Here is a 23,652-nt window from a genome sequence, read left to right as displayed (position 1 = left end):
CGGCAGCGCTGGAGATGGTATGCCTAACAGGGACATGGGAACAGAGTTCCTATGCCCCTGTGTGCCGCTCACCTCCGGCGCTGTAATTACAGCGCCAGCGATGTGCGATATCTCCACAGGCGGGAGGATCAAAGGATCCCCCTGCCTGGGAGCGCGGGCTGGCGCAGGGCGGTAAAACGGGCGCGAGCGCTGCAGGGTTTAAATACCCCAGCAGCACTGCGCTCGGGCAGTTCGGCACCCCCCCCCTGAAGGAGAGTTCATCCTGCACTCAGGAAAAGGCGGCCGACCGGACCTCCCCCTGAAGGACAACACATCCCAGCAGAGCGCTGTGCTCTGCGCTCAGGAGTCTCCCCAAAGAGCGCAGGCTACTATCCAGGTTGCGCTGCGCTGGGACACAGGAACCCCGACCTCCCCCTGAGAGAGAGAGAGCTTCCGGACATAGAGAGGAATGCAGGCAGTCCACACTAGCTGCTCTGCATTCTCCACCAGACCAGAGGAGGGGAAGACCGAGCAGTCGATCTGCTCCAGAGGAAAGAGAATCTGAGTCCTCTGGATGGCTAAGTAGCACTGCCCCATTAACCCCTTCCGTGCCCTGTTCCCCTGTCCTGCTTCCTCCTTAACCCCTGAGGCCCTGAACCCCTGATATGCCACATTAACCCCTGCTGAGACCCTGGCAGACCTCCAGCAGTAACCCATACACTGCCTGTCCCATGTTGCCCCAACATCCCCAGCAGTCCCCCTGTGGACCCTGTGTTAACCCCTTCTATGCCCTGCTCTGCCCTGACACCCCTGCAGAGCATTAACCTCTGCATTGCCCTGACCCAGCAGTCCCCCTGTGGACCCTGTAACCCCAGCAGCATGGTTGCTGCCCTTATCCCCTACCCTGCTGCCTCAGTCTGAAGAGCATTAACCCCTTCAATGCTCCCCTGCTCTGCAAGTCTGCAGAGCATTAACCTCCCAGTACCCTGTGTCCCTTGGCCTGTAGGTATTAACCCCTGCAGAGCCACCATTGTGTTTAACCCCTTGTACCCCATAGGGATAGTATATTGTCAGGTGGGTGGGTTACTGATATTTGTGTGTATGAATGTATTATTGTAATGTACAGATAGTATGTGGGGTGGAATTTGGGAACGTGTAGTGTAGTTTAGTACTGTATATTTAGTGCTGTATTGTTAGTGCATTGCGTGCATAGTGTATTGTTTAGTATTAATAAATACTATGTTTGGTTTATAACTATCTGTGTGGCGTGTAGTTATTGGCGATAGTTAGTCTAGTAAGGCGCATGCAGCTAGCCTAGTGATCAGTGTAAAGCATAGTGAAAGTATTATTATTATATAAAGGCATAAATAGGCTGAGTTATCACTAGACGGCTCCTCCTATTTATGAATATTAATTATCGATATTTGCATAAATATTGGTAATTAATATTCCCCCTTTACATCTGGCGTCTATTTTTGTGAAAGAAATTGTTCGATTGCATGGTATCCCGGAAAATATTGTTTCTGACAGGGGTGTGCAGTTTGTGCCCAAATTCTGGAGGACCTTCTGTCAAAAATGTAAAATTTCATTGTCTTTTTCCTCTGCCTACCACCCTGAGAGTAATGGGCAGGCTGAACGCCTTAATCAGTCTGTGGAACAATTCTTGAGGTTGTATGTTGCTGATGACCAGTAATTATCGGTGAAATTTCTTCCATTGGCTGAATTTGCTTTGAATAACCGTGTCAATTCTTCTGCTGGGGTTTCACCTTTCTTTTGTAACCATGGTTTCCATCCCCGTTTTCATTCTGCATATGTATCAAATCGTTTTTACACAATAAAAGCACACAGAGCTATGGGGACTGGGTATTGCGGATGTGCTAGCGGCCATCTAGCAACCCATGTTCTCAGCTCTATACACAAAATCCTGGTGACAGGTTCCCTTTAAGGTAGATTCTAAAAAGTTTGCTCCTCGTTTTATTGGACCATATAAGAGCACGGAGATGATTAACCCGGTATCTTTTAGGTTGGAGCTGCACGAGTCATTCCACATTCATAATGTGTTCCATAAATCTCTACTTAAAAAATATTTTGAACCGGTAGTACCATCGAAAGCCTCGCCTCCGCCGGTTCTTGTTAATGATGCTGTCGAGTATATGGTGTCTAAAATAGTGGATGTCAGGAAGGTGCATAATTCCTTGCAGTACCTGATTCACTGGAAGGGGTATGGACCTGAAGAGAGATCTTGGGTACCTGCCAGGGAGGTTAATGCTCCTAGACTTGTTCGAAAATTTCATTTAGAACACCCTGAAAGGCCATCGCCTGAAGTCTTGGGTTCGGTGGCCCCTCGTAAAAGGGGGGGTACTATAACGGGGTTCCGAAGGTGCACTCGGTCCCCCATTAGCCGCAGACCTGCTGCTTAACTTCGGGAGCGAGGATCTGTGTTTGATCTCGTTCCCAGGGCGGCTTTACTAGCTGGGTGGCTCCCTTCTCCTAAGTCTGCCTTGAGCGCCGAGCTGATCACTCGGTGCTCGACTGGTTTTTCTGTTGGTCATGTGACGCTGGCCACGTCACATGACCCTCACTCCCCACTATAAATACAGGCAGCCTGCCGGCCACAGGTTGCCTGTTAATTTAGGTTCCACCTGTGGTTTTGTCTTTCCTGGCGTACTTACCTCCTGCTGAATTCCTGACGATCCTCTGCCTGCTCCTTGTGTACTTTGCTGCTCTCCTGGTATTCTGACCCCGGCCTCCTCCTGACGATCCTCTACTGACTCCTTTGGTACTACACGACTCTCCTGGTGTTTATGACCCCGGCTTCTCCTGACAATTCTCTGCTTGCTCCATTTGTACTTTGTAGCTTTCTTGGTATTGACTCGGTCCGTTCACGTTCTGTTGTTTGTCTGTCTGTCATCCCTGCACTTAGTCCAAGCTAGGGATTGCCGTCCAGTTGTCCCCTGTCATTAGGACTCGCGAGGCAAGTAGGCAGGGCCAGGGGTAAGGGTGGAGCGCAGGGATCACTTCCCTCACCCCTGTGTGTGTGTGTACACGACCGTTACATTCTCAAACTGAGTAATCTACCTCTTCACTTACCTCTCCTCATGTAGCAGCTCTCACCTCAGCCTCTTCCAATGGCTTCTCTTCACTGATGAGCCGTCCTCTCCAGCACTGGTCACATTATGGTGATATCATCCCAGGTCCTTCTCAGCTACTGCATTTAGAACTGATCACATGACCTGTGAGGTCATCATCACAGGTCCTTCAGCTTATGCAGTGGATTAGATTCAATTGTATTGCCATCCTGATGACAGCAATACAGTTATATCTCCTCCCCTCTCTCCGACTTTGGTACTTCTCAATGCGCCTTCAAAAGACTTCCCCTTGCACAAATACTCTCTATTAGCACACGTGTTGTCGGCTGCCAAACTTTTGATACCTCTACATTGGCTCTCGACACAAGTACCTTCAATTGAAGAATGGACCCAAAAGGTTCATGAGATCTGCAGGTTCGAGGAATTAACCAGTTGGGAGACCCTCTCGCACGACAAATTTATTAGCCTCTGGGGACCGTGGCTAGAATGGCTGGAGACGGAGTCGAGGAAGACGTGTCTTCCTCCAGGTGATTCGGCAGTCACATCTCCTCTTCATTAACTACCCCCTTTGAGTTGCACATCCTCTATTGTATGCCATGCTTATTTAATCATGTCAGTGGTTATGTCTCTTCCAACATCTGTCTGATATTTTATTGTGCTAGTTTGCTCTCCTCCTGTCTTTTTGACTAAAGCTGGTCATACCCTCACAGGAACCTTATTCTGCTTATATGTCATATTTACTATTCATGTCATGTCTGCCTAACAAGCCTATCTTAACATATTGTTTGTATCTTTACGCTGCTGTACCTACATTTTACATCATTGTATCGTATATGACCTCCTCGACTGTTGGGCTGTCGCCCGCTTATTGTTCTTGTCTTTTTTACCATGCTTGTTGTGATAAATAAAGATTTGTTAAAAAAAATACAGTTATATCTAACAGGCAGGCAGGACATTCGGGACCTGGGACAAAACATCAGGGGCCCAGGCCCCGAATGTTTTGACCTAGCAACACCCCTGCGTTCAGGCCACCTTTTTTGATAAATAAGGAAAGATGGATGGTTAATGTTATCTTTTGAATTTGTATTATTCCACTAGTTGGACTGAGATACATAGATATTGTTGCTGTTAATATGTGAACATTGTACACACCAGCTACCGTACAATATATGTTGGTAGCCTTATTTGATTTCTCCCTATGTGTATATTTATAATTGTGGCATATATGTATAACATTTTCTTTTTAAATAATTCTCCCATTGTGGCATTTTAGACATATGTTGTTTATAATAATTTTATGGTTGAGTCATCTCACTTATTCACTGAGCACTTCAATCACAGTGCACGTCACCTCACTTTGCATACATCACTTATTATTCACTTATTTATTTACAATTTATTTATTTTTTCTTATTTATTTTTGTGTATATTATGTTTACTTGTATTGAACACAATATTTTATGCGCAATATGACTACACAGGTTTATTAATCCATGGTCTTTGTGGTCGTGGCAACCAAGAGAATGCACCCCGTCCTACCTATACTACCCTGCCCCTAAGCGGTTAGAGTTGTGCCGCAACCGCGCCGTAGCAGGGACGCCTGAAAGAGGGCATCCCCTTTGAGAGTAGTAGACAGTAAGGGTGGGTGGGTGGGGAAATTCTGCGACGTCGTACAAGGTGGGAGGGGCCGCTGGCCGTTGAAGTAGGCAGCCTAGCCCCTCCCACAAATACAGGCCAATGAATCGGCCTTACACTTGTGGTCGTGGCAACCAAGAGAATGCACCCTGTCCTACCTATACTACCCTGCCCCTAAGCGGTTAGAGTTGTGCCGCAACCGCGCCGTAGCAGGGACGCCTGAAAGAGGGCAAAAGACATACTGATTAGCAGGAGTAATTTATTACAGCATAAATCACAAAACCAGACTTTTGAAAGCCATTGACATCTCAGTTTTGGGGTGAGGTAAAAACACATGGAGCGCCAACGACCTAACTTCTGGATGACATGCGCTGGTACCTGATTCTTGGAGGCCACGGATGCTGCACCTATACGGAATGAATGTCCTGAGATCGCAGCTGGGTCACCGCCCAAACTGGCAACTAAGGAGCGTACGTGAGACACGAACTGATGAGTAGTGAGTGGTACCACCCCGAAAGGCAACAGTGGACTATCTGGCCCGAACCCAGCTAAGGCTGTCTGCAACTGACGAAGAACTGTGACGGGGCACCATTGATGAGACGTGGGGAAATAGGACAGTGGGACTAGGGGACCCATCTGTGAGGTCTTTGACGTCCTGAGCAGTAGCACGTAACCCTCGGAGCTCTGGACCAACTGGCCGACTGTGAGAAATCTGCTACTACCAGGAGAGCAAGTAAACTCCCCAGGTCTCAAGAAGCCATAGAAGGCTAAATAAACAGCGGATTTAAGCACCAGGCTGGGCAAAACCCCAAAAGGGTTTCTATACAGGGCGTCTGACAGGTTACGGAAAAGCAATCCGGTAACAGTTTGTCTGCGTACTTGGCCTCCTGAACCACATCTGCTCAAACCCCTCAATGTAGCTTTGACAGCATGCATAGAAAACACTGATGCCCGCTCGGGATGACTGACAGAGAGGAAATGCTGCACCCCCGACAAGTATGACTTCACCGTGTTGTGGGACAGCTTGAGCTCCGAGTGGCAGTAGCCAATGAAAGCAAGGATATATTCCACAAAACTGGACTCCCCTTGAGGACATACCCCCTGAAACCTGCAAAACGCCCTCCACCCGGTGTTATATGCCCTAGTCGTATTTAGTGAAAGGGACTTGGCTAGTAAAGCGTGGGCCGTCTCTAGGTGACCACTCACACCAGTATTAATGACTCGTGGGGAGGGACAGTTGCGCCCACAACATCTGCCTCTGGCATGACCTGCAAAAAAAGGGAGAAATTAGCCCTCGATAAAGCGTCAGCTGCCATATTTTGAGAACCTGGCACATGCGTACAATTAACACAGAAATTATAATGTAGGGAGAGTTGAACTAAACGTCTCAAGAGACACATGACATAAGACGACTTAGACAACCCACTATTTAAAATATCTACCACCGCAGCGTTATCGGTTATGAACAAAACAGTGTGATTTACCCAGTGACTGTCCCACACATGGGCGGCTACCACAATGGGGTACAGTTCGAAAAGTGCTGAGGTTTGTAGGAAACCTGGGATCTGTCTCACCTCAGCAGGCCACTCGCCTGCGACCCAGTGGGTGCCAAAAATAGCAGCGAAACCTGAGCTCGCAGCCGCGTCTGAAAAGATTACAGGGGATTGGCTAGATAACTCGGGTATAAGCAAGGACACCCCGTTCCACTGGCAAAGAAAGTGGTCCCACATGTGTAGGCCAGCTAAGGCCTGACTGTCCAGACGCACTGGGCTGTCTTGCTCCGGGGCCGTGGCAAGGAGCACCAGCAAGCGGGAGATGAACGACCTGCCTTGTGGAATGATACGCATGGCGAAATTCAACATACCCAGTAGCGACTGTAAATCCGCCTTAGTGACCACGGTTGTGACAGAAAACCTGTGAATGACTTCCCTAATTCTAAGTAGTTTGTCCGACGGTAACCTGGCTAACATGTCCTGTGAATCTAGCTCAATGCCCAGGAAGGTGATGACTGTGGACGGGCCCTCTACTTTCTTGGGGGAGACCGGGACACCTAACTGGGAGAAACATCTCAATAACCTCCCCAGCCCTAGGGGGGCTGCCCCTGGCCTCTCGATCAGCAGGAAGTCATCTAAATAATGAATAACAAATTCACAGCGCACCTTATGTTCTAAAACCCAGTGGAGGGCCTGGGCCAACTGATCGAAGAGCCACGGGCTGCTCTTAGAACCGAAAGTGAGTTTGGTGGAAAAGTAGTATCAGTCCTACCACTTAATGCCGTGCCACTGCGAGAGCTGGCATAATGGGAAGTAACAAAGGCGTCAGATATATCAGCCTTAGAGAACATCGCTCCGGGTCCTAACTGCATGATAATGGCAATGGCCTGATCGATAGAAGAATACCGCATGCCCACTTCCACTGAAGGAATGAGGGAGTTAAGACTAGGGACATTGGAACCATGTGGGGCTGACAGGTCGATGATAAGTCTCTCCTTCTTGCTAAATTTGCCCGTGACCACCCCAACGGGACTAACTCTCCACCGCTGGAAGGGGGGCACTTTGAAAGGACCGATCAAGAAACCATTAATCAACTCGGACTCTATTAGTTTGTCTACGGAATTAGGATTCCTCTTGGCAGACTGAAGGTTCTTGCACTCATACGTGTATTCTGGTGTCGTGATTAGCCCTGTATGAAAGCCCTCGCAAAACCCTGAAATCAGAAACTGCACAAACCCTGGATTATGATGACCTTGCAAATACCCCCGTAAACAATCGGTATAGACCACACTCATGTAGGCTTTAACTGATTTTAATGAGCATGCGACTCTGGGATGGGCCCTGAAGCAATTGGTACAGATGTGCAGCAACCGGCAATGACCAAAGTTACAAGATGCGTAATTATAATTATTACAAATCTGGGCCCTACCCAACTGAACAATGGGCCGGCCTAACTTGTCAATTGAACTAGGTGCCCTGAAGACATCGAGTGGCCCAGCGGACGAACCGGAAGGGTAGGACGGCGTACTGGCGGCTGATTTGTGGCACCACTCGGCAGAGTGGAAGATGGACTGACATTCGGAACAGAAAGGAGCTTTCAGACCTGCAAAATGCCTGCAAAACAATTCTGTGTCTAAGTTGGACCAATCTGTAACAAACTGAAACTGCGTTAACGCTGCCCCTGCTTTGGCTGAAAAAGAACAATGGTAATCGTAAAACGAACACCTTCCGTACTTATATCCCAACTCTGTAACTCAGAAAAGGTACAGATCGAGTTCTTCCCTCCTGTCAGGCCTAACAGAACATATTACATCTTTGAAAAGGCTGAACGCCATGACAAAATCTGGGATGGTCAACTTGCGGTTAAGCCTGTGGTCACGGCCTCTCAGCACCACCGAGACTTCCCCGCAAGCAATAACTTTACTGTCAGACAAATCCCTGGAGGCTATCAGCAAAGAAGCGAGGTTAACATCCCTACCCTCTAAGATATCTTTCCTGACGTTGGCCGGAACAAAATGAGAAGGAGACACGTTGGGAACGGCCAGGGTAGTACGTGTTTCCCCCGCAGTGGAGGTGGTGGCAACCGGAACCTCAGGGGGAGAAACAGGAATGACTGAGCCGCGAGACTCAACTGACTCCAACCTCGTTTGAATAGAAGTGACAGCTGACGTTAGGCTGTTCAGCATGACATGCAACTGAGCGAGAGATGTTTGCACCGTGGTCAAGGGGAGATCATCTTGACTAGGCGCCCCAGCAACAGGAGGACCGTGGAGGAGTGGCCAGGAACCGACACTCAGAAAGTAACACACAGAGGGAAGACCATGCACTTACCCGCTAAGAATACCTACGGACTGACAACCGCGGAACACTTGTAATACAGCACGACCTGGACGTGAGACAGTGCATGAGACACAACCAAGCTTGTGACCACTCTCCTCCCCCCTCCCCAACGTGTACCCCTACTACCTGCCGACAAGCCACAATTCAGGATGTAACCAAGACAAGATTCGGACCTAGAAGCAAGACAATTAAGGCATAGGTGTCAAACTCTGGCCCGCGGGCCAAATTTGGCCCGCAGTGTAATTATATTTGGCCCGCGAGGCTATACCAAATGACTACTAGAGCTAGTCCGCCAGTATTATACAGCGCATTCATTCATCGCTAATACTACAAATCCCATAATGCCTTGCTGATGTTTTGGCGCGTCAATAAGGACAGGTCCCAGAAACGCCCTCTCCTGTGTGACAGAAGTCATAGCGATCTCAAGCTACAACTGTCACTGTGGAACCCCTTCCCAAAAATGGCAAAAAGAAAGGCAGACAACAGGAACTTTCTGGACAGGTGGGAGACAGAATATCTGTTTACATATGTAAAAGACAGACCTGTTTGTCTGATTTGTGGAGTCAACGTGGCTATAACTAAGGAGTACAACATTCGACGACACTATGAAACAAAACACCATGACAAGTACAAAGACCTAGACATGACTCAAAAGAGCCAGAAAGTGGAGGAGATGAAAATAAGTTTGGTTTCACAGCAGAATATGTTCAAAAAAGCCACATCACAAAGTGAGGCTGCTGTAAAAGCTAGTTATATTGTAGCAGTAGAGATCGCAAAATCAGCTCGGCCCTTTAATGAGGGAGAGTTTGTGAAAAAGTGAATGTTGAAAGTTTGTGACATCGTGTGCCCAGAGAAAAAGCAAGCCTTTTCAAACGTGAGCCTGAGCAGAAACACAGTAGCTGATCGCACATGTGATCTTGCCACCAATCTGTATGACCAGCTTTTGGAAAAGGGAAAAGATTTCGTTGCATTCTCCCTTGCTGTGGATGAGAGCAGCGACGCATCTGATACTGCTCAGCTGTCAGTCTTCATCCGTGGAGTGGACTCAAATATGTGTGTTACGGAGGAGCTATTGGGATTCAAATCAATGCATGGCACAACCACAGGAAAGGAAATCTTTGAGGAGGTTTCCAAATGCGTAACTGAAATAAAGCTGTCGTAGGATAAACTTGTGGGATTAACGACAGATGGTGCGCCAGCGATGTGCGGTAAAACAAGTGGACTGGTGGGCAGGGTCCGGGAGAAGATGCAGGAAGAGAACTGTGCAGGTGAACTAACTGTTTATCACTGCATCATACATCAGGAATCACTGTGTGGCAAAGCCCTAAAGATGGAACATGTTATGACCACAGTAACACAAGTAGTTAACTTTATAAGAGCCAAAGGTCTGAATCACCGCCAGTTTAAGTCTTTTCTGGAGGAGTGTGTTTCGGCGTATTCAGACGTGCCGTATCACACAGAGGTGAGATGGTTAAGTCGAGGAAAAGTACTGAATACAGGGAGTGCAGAATTATTAGGCAAACGAGTATTTTGACCACATCATCCTCTTTATGCATGTTGTCTTACTCCAAGCTGTATAGGCTCGAAAGCCTACTACCAATTAAGCATATTAGGTGATGTGCATCTCTGTAATGAGAAGGAGTGTGGTCTAATGACATCAACACCCTATATTAGGTGTGCATAATTATTAGGCAACTTCCTTTCCTTTGGCAAAATGGGTCAAAAGAAGGACTTGACAGGCTCAGAAAAGTCAAAAATAGTGAGATATCTTGCAGAGGGATGCAGCACTCTTAAAATTGCAAAGCTTCTGAAGCGTGATCATCGAACAATCAAGCGTTTCATTCAAAATAGTCAACAGGGTCGCAAGAAGCGTGTGGAAAAACCAAGGCGCAAAATAACTGCCCATGAACTGAGAAAAGTCAAGCGTGCAGCTGCCAAGATGCCACTTGCCACCAGTTTGGCCATATTTCAGAGCTGCAACATCACTGGAGTGCCCAAAAGCACAAGGTGTGCAATACTCAGAGACATGGCCAAGGTAAGAAAGGCTGAAAGACGACCACCACTGAACAAGACACACAAGCTGAAACGTCAAGACTGGGTCAAGAAATATCTCAAGACTGATTTTTCTAAGGTTTTATGGACTGATGAAATGAGAGTGAGTCTTGATGGGCCAGATGGATGAGCCCGTGGCTGGATTGGTAAAGGGCAGAGAGCTCCAGTCCGACTCAGACGCCAGCAAGGTGGAGGTGGAGTACTGGTTTGGGCTGGTATCATCAAAGATGAGCTTGTGGGGCCTTTTCGGGTTGAGGATGGAGTCAAGCTCAACTCCCAGTCCTACTGCCAGTTTCTGGAAGACACCTTCTTCAAGCAGTGGTACAGGAAGAAGTCTGCATCCTTCAAGAAAAACATGATTTTCATGCAGGACAATGCTCCATCACACGCGTCCAAGTACTCCACAGCGTGGCTGGCAAGAAAGGGTATAAAAGAAGAAAATCTAATGACATGGCCTCCTTGTTCACCTGATCTAAACCCCATTGAGAACCTGTGGTCCATCATCAAATGTGAGATTTACAAGGAGGGAAAACAGTACACCTCTCTGAACAGTGTCTGGGAGGCTGTGGTTGCTGCTGCACGCAATGTTGATGGTGAACAGATCAAAACACTGACAGAATCCATGGATGGCAGGCTTTTGAGTGTCCTTGCAAAGAAAGGTGGCTATATTGGTCACTGATTTGTTTTTGTTTTGTTTTTGAATGTCAGAAATGTATATTTGTGAATGTTGAGATGTTATATTGGTTTCACTGGTAAAATAAATAATTGAAATGGGTATATATTTGTTTTTTGTTAGGTTGCCTAATAATTATGCACAGTAATAGTCACCTGCACACACAGATATCCCCCTAAAATAGCTAAAACTAAAAACAAACTAAAAACTACTTCCAAAAATATTCAGCTTTGATATTAATGAGTTTTTTGGGTTCATTGAGAACATGGTTATTGTTCAATAATAAAATTAATCCTCAAAAATACAACTTGCCTAATAATTCTGCACTCCCTGTAGATGTTTTGAGCTGCATGAGGAAATATGTCAGTTTCTGGAAAGCAAAGGGAAGGACACAGCAGAGCTTCGGGAGAAAAAGTTTCTGTGTGAGCTGGCCTTTCTGTGTGACATCTCGAGCCATCTCGATGCGCTGAACCTGCAGCTTCAGGGGCGCGGGCGCATCATCACAGACATGTACGCTGCAGTGAGGGCTTTTAAAACTAAACTGTGCCTGTGGGAGAATCAGATGCTGCAAGGAAACCTTGGCCATTTTCCCTGCTGCCAAACCATGAAAACGCAGTTCTTTACCAACTTGTTCCCATGCGCACAGTTTGCTGAAAAACTCAGTGTACTCGGCGCTGAGTTTAGCCGGCGATTTGCCGACTTTGATGTCCAGAAATGTAGGTTTGAACTGCTCAGTAATCCCTTCGCAGTTAATGTGGAAAACGCACCAACCAACCTCCAAATGGAGCTAATTGAACTCCAGTGTAATGACACGCTGAAGTCAAAGTATGATGCTGTGGGCGCCGCACAGTTTCCACAGTTCATCCCTGACACAATGCCTCAGCTCCACACCGAAGCTGCTCAGATGCTCTCCATGTTCGGCAGCACTTATCTATGTGAGCAACTTTTCTCCTCGATGAAGATGACCAAAACATCTCACAGGAGACGTCTGACTAATGAACACCTTCGCTCGATACTGAGGATTTCCTCAGCTCAAAGCCTGAGCCCAGACATTGATGAACTATCATCCAAGAAGAGATGCCAGGTATCTGGCTTGGGCACATCAGATTAGATCAGTGTGCAGCAAACTGAGCAATAATTAATGTTTTCTTTATGCACTTTTTCTTGCTACTCCAAGACATGGGCTTGAATGGTTGATTGATTTTATTATTGTTATTTTATTTTAAAAATTATTATTATTTATTATTATTTAAATCTTATTTAATAAATGAATATGCTTGTTTCATATTCAATGTTAAAGCAAATCTTGTTTGGGTCCATGTTAAAAGGTTCATTTGTTCAATGCTGGCCCGCGACTTTGTTCAAGTTTTACATTTTGTCCCACTGTGTATTTGAGTTTGACACCCCTGAATTAAGGCATCAACCCTGGATTGTGCACACGTCGTGAGGACCATACGAATGAGTAAAATATGACTGAACATGAGCAGCACTATTAAAAATGTAATTTTTTTTTTTTATACAACAACTAACCCATTTCCAACTAAAATTACTCAACCTGGAACCTAGAAAGGGGAAGACACTGCAGCAAGCAAGTGCATCTACTAACCCCTGAACTGGCTTAACACTGAGGCAAGCGAACCTAGGCTCCTGACCAGCAGTCCCTGTTAGGATTGATCACCGCAGACCAGGTCAGTAGACCGTGCAGTATTCTGTAACCCTCCCCTCCCTGGAGACCTGGCAATCACCTGCACGGACTAATTAATCCCCTGTGCCTAAGTACCCCCTTTGTCAACCTTATGTTCGGCCGGCAGAAGGAAGCTAGCCACCGGCTAAGATTTGCTCCCCCTGACCGAGCCTGGTTTTATCGTCCCGGATCCCTGCCTATCTAAACGGCACGGCGGCTCGTGCCAGACTTTAATGAAGATGAGGAGCGGGGCCACGGTGTCCCCCGCACCCTTACACAATAACCGCGTGGGGAGCAGCGCAGCTCCCTGGCACCGTGAACCGGGGCAGGGGGAGCCCTTCCTACACCATGGCCCCCGCCCCCACCAACATGGATCGTGTGCCACGTGGGGAGCTCACACAACTCCCTGGTGGAGTGCACCAGTGCGGGAGGCCCCCCATCAGCCAGGGCCTGACCCACCGCCGACTGGGCACTCCTGCCGATTGGGGAGTAGCGCAGCTCCCTGGCATTAAGAACCGGGGTAGGGGAGCCCTTATTTATCATGGGCCCCGCCCCACACCGGTTTGTGAACGCTGCCGCGTGGGGGGCCGCACAGCTCCCTGGCAGAGTGCCCAGTGCGGGGGTGCCCCCCTTTACCTAAGGGGCCTGACCCACCGCCGGCTGGGCACGCCTACCGCGTGGGGAGAAGAGCAGCCCCCTGGCATTGAGAACTGGGGTAGGGGGAGCCCTTATTTCATCCTGGGCCCCGCCCCCCACTGGTTTCTGAACGTTGCCGCGTGGGGGGCCGCACAGCTCCCTGGCAGAGTGCCCAGTGCGGGGGTGCCCCCCTTTGCCTAAGGGGCCGACCCACTGCCGGCTGGGCACGCCTACCGCGTGGGGAGAAGCGCAGCCCCCTGGCATTGAGAACTGGGGTAGGGGGAGCCCTTATTTCATCATGGGCCCCGCCCCCCGCCGGTTTGTGAACGGCGCCGCATGGGGCGCCGCACAGCTCTCTGGCATTTAGAACAGGGGTAGGGGGAGCCCTCCATCCATCATGGGCTCCGCCCCCCGCCGGCTTGAATTCGTTGCCGCGTGGAGAGCCGAGCGACACCCTGGCACAACGCTCCGGTGTGTGGGAGCCCCCCCTCACCTAGGGGGCTGACCCCGCCGGCCGGACTGTAATCCTGCATGCTGCCGAAGCAGCCTCTTACCCTCGCCTGATGACCGATCTCCAGGTACGATCGCACGCTTCCTCCAGAAACTCTGCGACGTCGTACAAGGTGGGAGGGGCGCTGGCCGTTGAAGTAGGCAGCCTAGCCCCTCCCACAAATACAGGCCAATGAATCGGCCTTACACATATCAGAGGTGGTCAAACTTTTTGACTCGTGGGTCACAATGGGTTCATATATTGGACCTGGGGGCCAGACCAAGAGTAGATGGATGTGGCGTTTGTGTGAACTAAATTAAATTTTTATTTCGTAACATTAAAGGTAAAGTTTAATTCAAGGTAGAAAAGTATAAAAAGAGTTATTGTCCAAAACTTTAATGCAATGTATTTCTTTCACAGTGTTGTTGGCCTCCCTTTTTTGCTAAGGCATGAAAGTTTGGAGTTATCTTTGTTGTTGCAATTCTTGGAATATATACTGTGCCAGTATATAGGGCCCCCATAGTGCTCCCCACAATGTGCCAGTATATAGGGCCCCCATAGTGCTTGCCCTCTTCTCCATAGTGCCACCCCATATTGTGCCAGTATATAGGGCCCCCATAGTGCTTCCCCTCTTCTCCATAGTGCCCCCCATATTGTGGCAGTATACAGGGCCCCCATAGTACTTCCCCTCTTCTCCATTGTGGCCCCTATAGTGCTTCCCCCTCTTCTTTATAGTGCCCCCCCCCCATATTTTGGCAGTATATAGGGCCCCCATAGTGCTTCCCCTCTTCTCCATAGTGGCCCCCATAGTGCTTCCCCTCTTCTCCATAGTACCAAGCCATATTGTGCCAGTATATAGGGCCCCAACCCCCCTTCTTGCAACAGTATACTATAAATAAAAACAATAAACACATATACTTACCTTATGCTGCTGTCAGTGATGCGATGCAGGCCTCTTCCGGCATGTGTCCCACTCTGAACGGCTCAGGAGGCGATCGCGCCGCCTGCACCGGCCTCTAATAGTCTACAGGCACTAGGCCTGTAGCCTATCAGAGGAGCGGGCAAAGGAGAGTCCTGAGGACGGCGATACAGATGAATATGGAGATGAGTGCTTCCACAATGGAAGCGCTCATCTCCACTCCTGCTGCCTCCGGACAGCTCTGCGGAACAGTTAAAAAGGTCTGCCGGGCCATAGTTTGCCCATCACTGGTCTATATGATTATATTTTTTTCACTTCTACTGATATGTATATGTAATGTATTTATTTCACAATTTTATTACTGATTGCGACTGACACAACATAATGCGTAGACACTTTTTTAATTTTAATGAATAAGTTTGGTCCATATTGTTTCTATGCAAGACAGTGTTCCATTATTATAATCCTGTTATATATATGTGTTTTATATCAATCATTTTTAAAAAAAATTCACATTGTACAAAGGTATATCTGAACGATTAGTTTAGGTCTTTATCTCTTTTCTTGTAGTGCTGCAGGCTGCATGATATCTATGCAATCTCTATTAGATAATCTGTGTCCTTGCAACACATTGACATGGCAACCTTGTGGTTGGCACCTTCTTTGTATATGGATCACATGATGCGATCATGTCGGTGAGTCACCTGACACCTCTTGGGTAGACTCCTGATAGTATTGATCACATGAGCGATCATGCGAGGGTGTCATGTGATGCATCTTGGGAAGGTCCAGGTTAGCACCTTCCTTACACACAGATCACATTGCGATCATGTGGGGGAGTCATGTGATGTTCCGTGGGCAGGTCCTGGATGTTACATCGTGTGATTTCCATGGTGTGCATCATGCTGTGACAGCTGATGCGTTACACATGTGAGGGATAATGAACTTGATAGCATCATTAGTAGAGGTATATATATGGATGTAGTAGAGTTAACATTCATGCTTTATGAGAAGTGTTATCTAAACTAAATGCGTTAAGCAAACACCATCAATTGCTTTTCAATGGCTTTTGTCTCAAGATATCGCGATGAGTTAAAGGGGTATTCTCATCTTCCCTTTTCATACTTACCTTCCTTGAGCGCGACGTTCACTTCCTGGATTCTTCTCCCGGCCGGGCCGCGCTTGCGCAGAAAACTGAAGATTTTTTCCCGGCCGGGCCGCGCAATGTCCTGAACGCGCACTCCGCCATTGTGACTTATTCCTGGCCTGTATAGTACAGAGCCGGCGTGCGCGTTCACGGCTCTGTACTATACTGGCCAGGAAGAAGCCATCATGGCGCATGCGCGGCGGCGTGCGCGTTCAGGACATTGCGCGGCCCGAATTTAGAAAAATTATCACTGTCAAATCATTAACAGATTTAACAGTGATCATTAAGATGAGAATACCCCTTTTGAGCTTGAGTGCTAACCTTGCTACATCTGTAGGTGACTTGAAGATGCAGTTAGACACGCCCCCCGAAGAAAGCGCGTCTGTGAAACGTACGTCAGGTCTTGGCTCTCCTTACACTGGTTCGTATCGTTATGTTTTGATCTATTGCTTTCCCTGCTATGGCTTCAGGACTGCTGCATGTTTTTCAGTGGTAGATTGGTGATTGTGCTGACTATATGGTGTGTTCTTACACCATGTGTATCTCCCACTTGGGATTTATACTTCCATTATTGGAATGTCAGCTTCATATCTCCCATTGAACACATGTTATAACATATGATAACATCATGGTATTTATATATTGATTGCATATTAGCGGTGTGGCATATTTACTGTCTCACCTACTGCTGGCTGCTTAATATACTGTTTAATTGGTGGATTGGGGTGTTATTTTCAATGTACGGCTCATTCAGCCTGTTGGTATATAATGTATTTGGAACCCCGTGTTAAACCGTGTTATTTACAGCCACCATTAGGGGCAGCATATTTACCCTATTGACTCCAGTTTATGTGGGGAGGGCTTTCTTCCATTTCATAGCACTTTTCGCAAGGTTTTGTCATTATTGCTTATGATTATGTATATGATGTCCTTTTTGGATGATTTAATAAAGATGTATTCTTGTATTTCATTTGTGTGGCTCTAATTATTTAGGAGGTTTTTTTAATGTTTCCACACATTGTTTTGTATTTTGTTCAATTATTGGCGGTTGTTTTTTTCTATTATTGATATACTAGTAAAATGACCCGGCTTCGCAAGGGTTTATTTCATCTATTTAATATTTGTGTATGTTATTAAAAGATATCGACAGTATCCCCCTTAACAGTAACCTCAAGAGCACCACGCCCCTTAACACTGACTGTCCCCTTAAATGTGACCTTCACAGTTCCCTGTCCCCTTAACAGAGACCTCCACAGTGCCCGCCCCTTTATCAGTGACCTCAACAGCATCCGCCCCCTTAACAGTGACCTCTACAGCAGCCGCCCCTTCATTAGTGACCTCCACAGTACCCTATCTCCTTAACAGTGATTTCCACAACACCCCGTCCCCTTAACAGTGGCCTCCACAGCAATCTGCCCCTTAACACTGACCTCCATATTGGACCGTCCTCTTAACTGTGACCTCCACAGCAGCCTGTCCCTAGGGTGGCCAGAGGTCCAGTTTTAGGCTGTACAGTCCGGCTTTCAGACTCCCTGTCCTCCGTCCAGTGCAGGGCCTGGACGGACACAGGGATGTTCTTTTGAACAGCTCACTCTCAGACAGCAGCACTGTGCTGTCTGAGCATGAGCTGCATGGAGAAAGTCACCCTCCCTCGATCCCCTGCAGCTGACAAAAGTTGATTTTTACCTTCTTTTTTTCAATCCCCATTGGCTGCGGAGTAGGAGGGGGCGTGGCTTAGTGGAACGAGGAGGCAGGGGTTTCAAATCTGTCTTTTGAGGGTGGCCTGAATGGCCACCCTACCTGCCCCTGAACTGTGACCTCCACAGCACTCCGCTCCCTTACTAGTGTCATCCTTTAAAGCTGACCTACAGCAGTGAAGAAAAATGCCTAGAACCTGGTGTAAAACTGTGTGTATGTAGAGACTAAGTGAGCCTGTGAGCTTCTATTGGCTGATAAGGGTCATGTGACCATGCTTCTATTTGCTTTTTTTTGTGAATATCTCACGCAGGGATGTCCTTTTGAAAAGCTCACTCTCAGACAGCAGCACTGTGCTGTCTAAGTGTGGGCTGCAGGGAGAAAGTCAGCATCTCTCCCACCCCTGCAGCTGACAAAAGTTATTTTTACCTTCATTTTTTCAATCCCTTCTGGCTGTGGAGTGTGAAGGTGTGTGGCCTAACCAGCTTGGGGGCGCGGCTTATCATGACCTGGGGTTTAGTTTTTAAGTCTGGTTTTTGAGGGTGGCCTGAATGGCCACCCTACCTGCCACCTGAACTGTCACCTCCACAGCACTCTGCTCCCTTAACAGTGTCATCCACAGCTCCCTGCCCCTTTAAAACTGACTTGTAGCAGTGAAGAAAAATGGCTAGGTTGTTATGGAAACCTGGTGTAAAACTGTGACTGTGTGTATGGCAGTTGGGATATAAAGAGAAAGACCTGCAGGTGTCACGGTGGGGAGTGAGGAGGGAAACACCCCACCGTATAACGTTAGGAGAATTTGGAAGCAGCTAGACCTGAACACCAGGAAAAGGGAGCAGGTCACCTCCTAGAGCTGACCTAATCCTGGCCCTGACTCCTAACCGTATGAGCAGACCCAGATGGTAGGTGGACTCATACACAGGAACCTGGGACCCTAAGTAGGCCTGAGGATCCCTGAAATAAGGTTAGGAGCAGGAGACGACCTGTTTATCCTAGACGTGTATGAACAGGAGTTTCCACTGGCCTAGCTGCAAGGGAAAGGGACAGCCAGTGAACAGCCACTGAAATGACATGTAAGAGCCAAAAAACAACACGCACTTACCTACCGCGTCCACAACGACAACCGGACCCCCATGCAGACAGAAAGCATGGCGGCCCCAGGCAGAGCTGCTCACTGACTCACGATTCCCCCTCCGGGGAACCCTGACACCCCCTTCGGGAGGTTATGCGACTCACAGGGGAAAATGTCTAGCAAACATGCTGGAAGACAGACACCACATTCCAGACATGTAGCAACTAGTGTTGATCGAGCACCAAAGTGTTTGGGTGCTCGAGTCGAACACCTCAGGATGGAAGTCAATGGAAGAACCCAAGCATTAAACCAGGCACCGCCTGCTCTGAAGAGGGGAGGGTGTCTGTTTCATAGGGAAAGGTCAGAAAGTGATGGAAACACCACTGAAATGGTTTGGGAACAGCATGGGGAGGATGTCTGGATGCATCTTGGACTCCCAGGTCGCTGCTGGGAACGATGTTGTCCGAGTAGTACGCCACTTTTACAGACTGACAATAATACGCACAAAACCGAAGATAAAATCAATTTTAGAGGAAAAATTGTTAGGAAACATTCTTTCCTGTATATGTACTTGTATATAAAGTGCAAGTGCTGCCAAAAATTACAAGGAAGAAGCACTCTGATACAACCTGTATATCACATAATGTAGGGCCTCATTCACATTGTGGTACAATTGTTCAGGTAGTGGGACTCCTACACTCATAAAGCCTATGCACTAAGTGAAAGTGCTTCCAAAAATTACAAAGAACTGGCACTCCAATACACCCTTTATTACACATAATGGAGGGCATCATACACCCTTGAAAAATTATGATTGATGGCCTGCTGTTGACCCTCAAAAACATTAGAAGCAAGGGCTTGCTGGTGACCCTCTAAAACATTACGGGCGAGGGCCTGCTACTGAGCTGACCATCTAAAACATTAGGGGTGAGGGTGTGCTGTAGAGCTGACTCTCTAAAACATTATGGGGGAGTGCCTGCTGCTGATCTCAGCATCGAAAAAATTATGGGCGAGTGCCTGCTGCTGAACTGACCATTGAAAAAATTATGGACGAGGGCCTGCTGGTGAGCTGACCCTGTAACACATTATGTTTGAGGGCTTGCTGTTGAGCGGACCCTGTAAATCATTATGGTTGAGGGTCTGCTGGTGAGCTGACCCTCAAAAACATTATATGCGAGGGCCTGCTGGTAGCTGACCCTTCAAAAGATTGTAAGTGAGGGCCTGATGGTGATCTGACCCTCTAAAATATTGTAGGTAGGGGCCTGCTGGTGAGCTGACCCTCTAAAGCATTATATGCGAGGGCCTGCTGGTGAGCTGACCCTCTAAATGATTGTAGGTGAGGGCCTGCTGGTGTGCTGACCCTCAAAAACATTATATGCGAGGGCCTGCAGGCGAGCTGACCCTCTAAAAGATTGTAGGTGAGGGCCTGCTGGTGATCTGACCCTGTAAAACATTATGGTTGAGGGCCTGCTGGTGAGCTGACCCTCAAAAACATTATATGCAAAGGCCTGCAGGTGAGCCGACCCTCTAAAAGATTGTAGGTGAGGGCCTGCTGGTGAGCTGACCCTCTAAAACATTATATGCGAGGGCCTGCAGGTGAGCTGACCCTCTACAACATTATATGCGAGGGCCTGCAGGTGAGCTGACCCTCTACAACATTAGGAGCAAGGGCAGACTAATAAGCATGTTGATTTGATGGAAGAGGAGGAGGATGAAACAAGGAAGATTGAAGTATATACCCCTTTTTTGTGGTGGAAGGGGTGCATGGGAATACAGTGTATTCAGTACATTATAAAAAACACATTTAAAAGTGCCTTTATGTTCAGCCGCTTTCCTCTGGTGGAGTAGAGAAGTCAAGTGTAATCCAGGCCTTTTTATGAGTCAACCTGTCAGCATTTTTAGTTGAAAGGCGGATGTGCTTATCAGTTATTATGCCCCCAGCAGCACTAAATACACGCTCTGACAAAACGCTGGTGGCAGGGTAGGCCAGCACTTCCAAGGAGTAGAGCGCCAGTTCGTGCCACGTGTCCAGCTTGGATACCCAATAGTTGTAAGGCACAGAGGGATCACTGAGGACGCTGACACGGTCTGCTACGTACACCACCATCTTCCAAAATTTTTCCCTCCTTGTGACACTAGGCCGTTGTCACGGCTGAGGATGGGGGAAATCCTCAGCCGTGCGTGCCAGGTGATGTTATGGCTGCTCAGCCAGGAGAACAGGATAGGGAGCAGGTCACCTCCTAACAGCGTCCCTACCCTGACCCTAACTCCTAACTGAATGGGCCGACCTTAAAGGTAGGAGGACCCATGCGCAGGAACCTCGGATCCCTAACTCACCCTCCGTCCGGTCCCTGCGCTAAGAGTCAGGGTAAGACGACCTACTCCTCCTAGGCACAGAGGAGCAGGAGTCTCACTGGCCAAGCTGTTGGGAAAAGGGGAACACATGCAAGCCTATGTATATGGCAGGTGCTGCACTAGTTCCAGCCACCTGCCACAGCCCTGCTGACTGGATCCGTGTGCAGGAAAGCTGAAGTCCACAAATAGCAAACAGAAGTCAGCACAAACTCATCCACACACCGGAACCCAGATACATGGCAGCACAGAATAATACAGGAAAACATAAACCAAACATCACACAGACTTAGCTAAACTTAAACTTAATGTGACATAATGGTTATGACCACAGGGGTGGCTCTCACTGGCAGGTAGTAAAGACAGGAGGCTGCTTTCAGCTAAGCATGGCTGAAGCAACCTGCAGATCTGGAAAAGCAGTGAGGCTATATAGGCCAAGAAGCCACACAGTTGGACACACCCAGTGAGACACACACACACTGGGAAGGGAGTTAACCCTTCCAGCACCAAAGAAGGGAAACACACACTAAAAAGGAAAAGTGTCCAAACAACACATACACTGTGGCTGTTGCCGCAGGCAACGATATGGGTGGCACTCATGTCCAGGGAGTCAGCCCGAAGGCCGGGACACTGCCACCACATGTACAACAACGACCAAACGTTGCCACGGGCAACCACAGTGAGGGGAAGATGTACGTGCACACCACACATAACACAGAGTGTACACAGACATACATACACACACACCTAACAGAAGGATTGCTAGGTGCAACCGCATGCACAACATAGCAAGCTGCCATAATACAGCTCAGAGTACTATGCTGCCACATACATACCGTTGCCAGCGGCAACCACAGGTGAGGCAAATACCCCAGCCCTCACCTGTGATTGACAATCAAACTAAACCGCTGACAACCGCATGCGGTTGAGGAGTCACGGTCATAGCCATGGCCGTGACAGCCGTGCATCAGGGTGAGGGTGCTGGCGGAGTGTCATGAAACTGTCCCAGGCTTTGGAGAGTGTTGCCCTGCCTCTGTTGGAACTGCTATGTGTTCAATTCATCTCCCCTCCTCGGTTGGCCAAGGAACTATGTACTCTGCCGCCAGCATTGTCAGCTGGAAATGTTTGGAGCAATTTTTCCACAAGGACCTTCTGGTATTGCACCATTTTGCTCGTCCTCTCCACCACAGGTATGAGAGATGAGAAGTTCTCTTTGTAGCGGAGGTCGAGAAGGGTGAACAACCAGTAATCGGTCAATGCGCTATATGGGACCGCGCGTTCCCTATCCAATCAGGAGAAAGCCTCTTCAAGCTCAGATCATCCAGTGTAGCTCAGATTATCCAGTGTAGCTGTATAAAATATTTAAATCGCTACACTGGATAAAAGAAAGGAAAGGAAGGGAAGTGAAGCCTCTGGATTTGTTTGATGTGCCTGCATGTTCATTTGCGCTCGTGTGTATGATCATACGAGTGTCAGTAGCATTGGATTACAGTGCTTCACTATCAGTGCATTTTCTGATATCCCACAGGAATATCTGGTGGAAAACAACATTGGTGGGACCTGATGTTTGCCTATGTGTATGAAATTGGATGATCTGAGCTTGAAGAGGTTTTCTCCTGATTGGATAGTGAACCCGCGGTCCCATATAACGCATTGACTGAACTGTGAATTGTTCCTACTTCACCTTCGGGAATCTCTGCGGTAAAATCCTAGTAACAACGAACTGAAATTTTAAAGCTTTGTTTTAACTAGTAATCGGTGTTGTCCAAAATGCGTAAAACTTGTGGGTCACGGGAAAGGCATCCTCTTTCTCTTCTGCCCATCCACGCTGAACAGATGGAATTAAACTTCCATGAATACTACCCTCTGTAGCGGAGGCAACCGTCTCCTGCTCCTCCTCCTCCTCCTCATCATCATCATCCAATTTGCGATGAGAAGACAAACTGAGGGTGGTCTGGCTATCACCCTGTGTAATGTCTTCCCCCATTTTCACCTCTTCCACATGCAAAGCGTTGGCTTTAATTGTGAGAAGCGTGCGTTTGAGTAGACACAGAAGTGGGATGGTGACGCTGATAATAGCGTTATCACCGCTCAACATCTGTGTTGATTCCTCAAAGTTTCTTAAAACCTCACAGAGGTCAGACATCCATGCCCAGTTCTCGCTTGTGAAGAACAGAAGCTGACTGGAAAGGCGACGACCATGTTGCAGCTGGTATTCCACTACTGCCCTCTGCTGCTCACAAAGCCTGGCCAACATGTGGAACGTGGAGTTCCAGTGCGTGCTCACGTCACACGACAGTTAGTGAGCTGGCAATTGTAAGCGCTGCTGCAGCATCGACAGACTTGCAGAAGCTGTCGGTGACTTACAGAAATGGGCACACACGCGGCGCACATTC

The 23,652-nt window shown here is 48.0% G+C and overlaps 1 long non-coding RNA gene across 1 annotated transcript; it reads right to left on the bottom strand.

The window, feature by feature from the left end:
- Positions 1-212: 212 nt before the first annotated feature.
- LOC121001690 lies at positions 213-14,146 on the bottom strand. Its single transcript, XR_005779112.1, has 3 exons — positions 14,136-14,146; positions 10,594-10,598; positions 213-567 (listed from the first exon to the last, which is right to left on the bottom strand). It is a non-coding gene; the product is annotated as an uncharacterized LOC121001690 (long non-coding RNA).
- Between the last annotated feature and the right edge of the window lie 9,506 nt (positions 14,147-23,652).

The sequence above is a fragment of the Bufo bufo genome, chromosome 5 (assembly GCF_905171765.1).
Source record: "Bufo bufo chromosome 5, aBufBuf1.1, whole genome shotgun sequence".
Classification (NCBI taxonomy): Eukaryota; Metazoa; Chordata; class Amphibia; order Anura; family Bufonidae; genus Bufo; species Bufo bufo.
The sequence above is the reverse complement of the archived record's forward strand: the minus strand, read 5'-3'. Positions and strand labels throughout refer to the sequence as shown.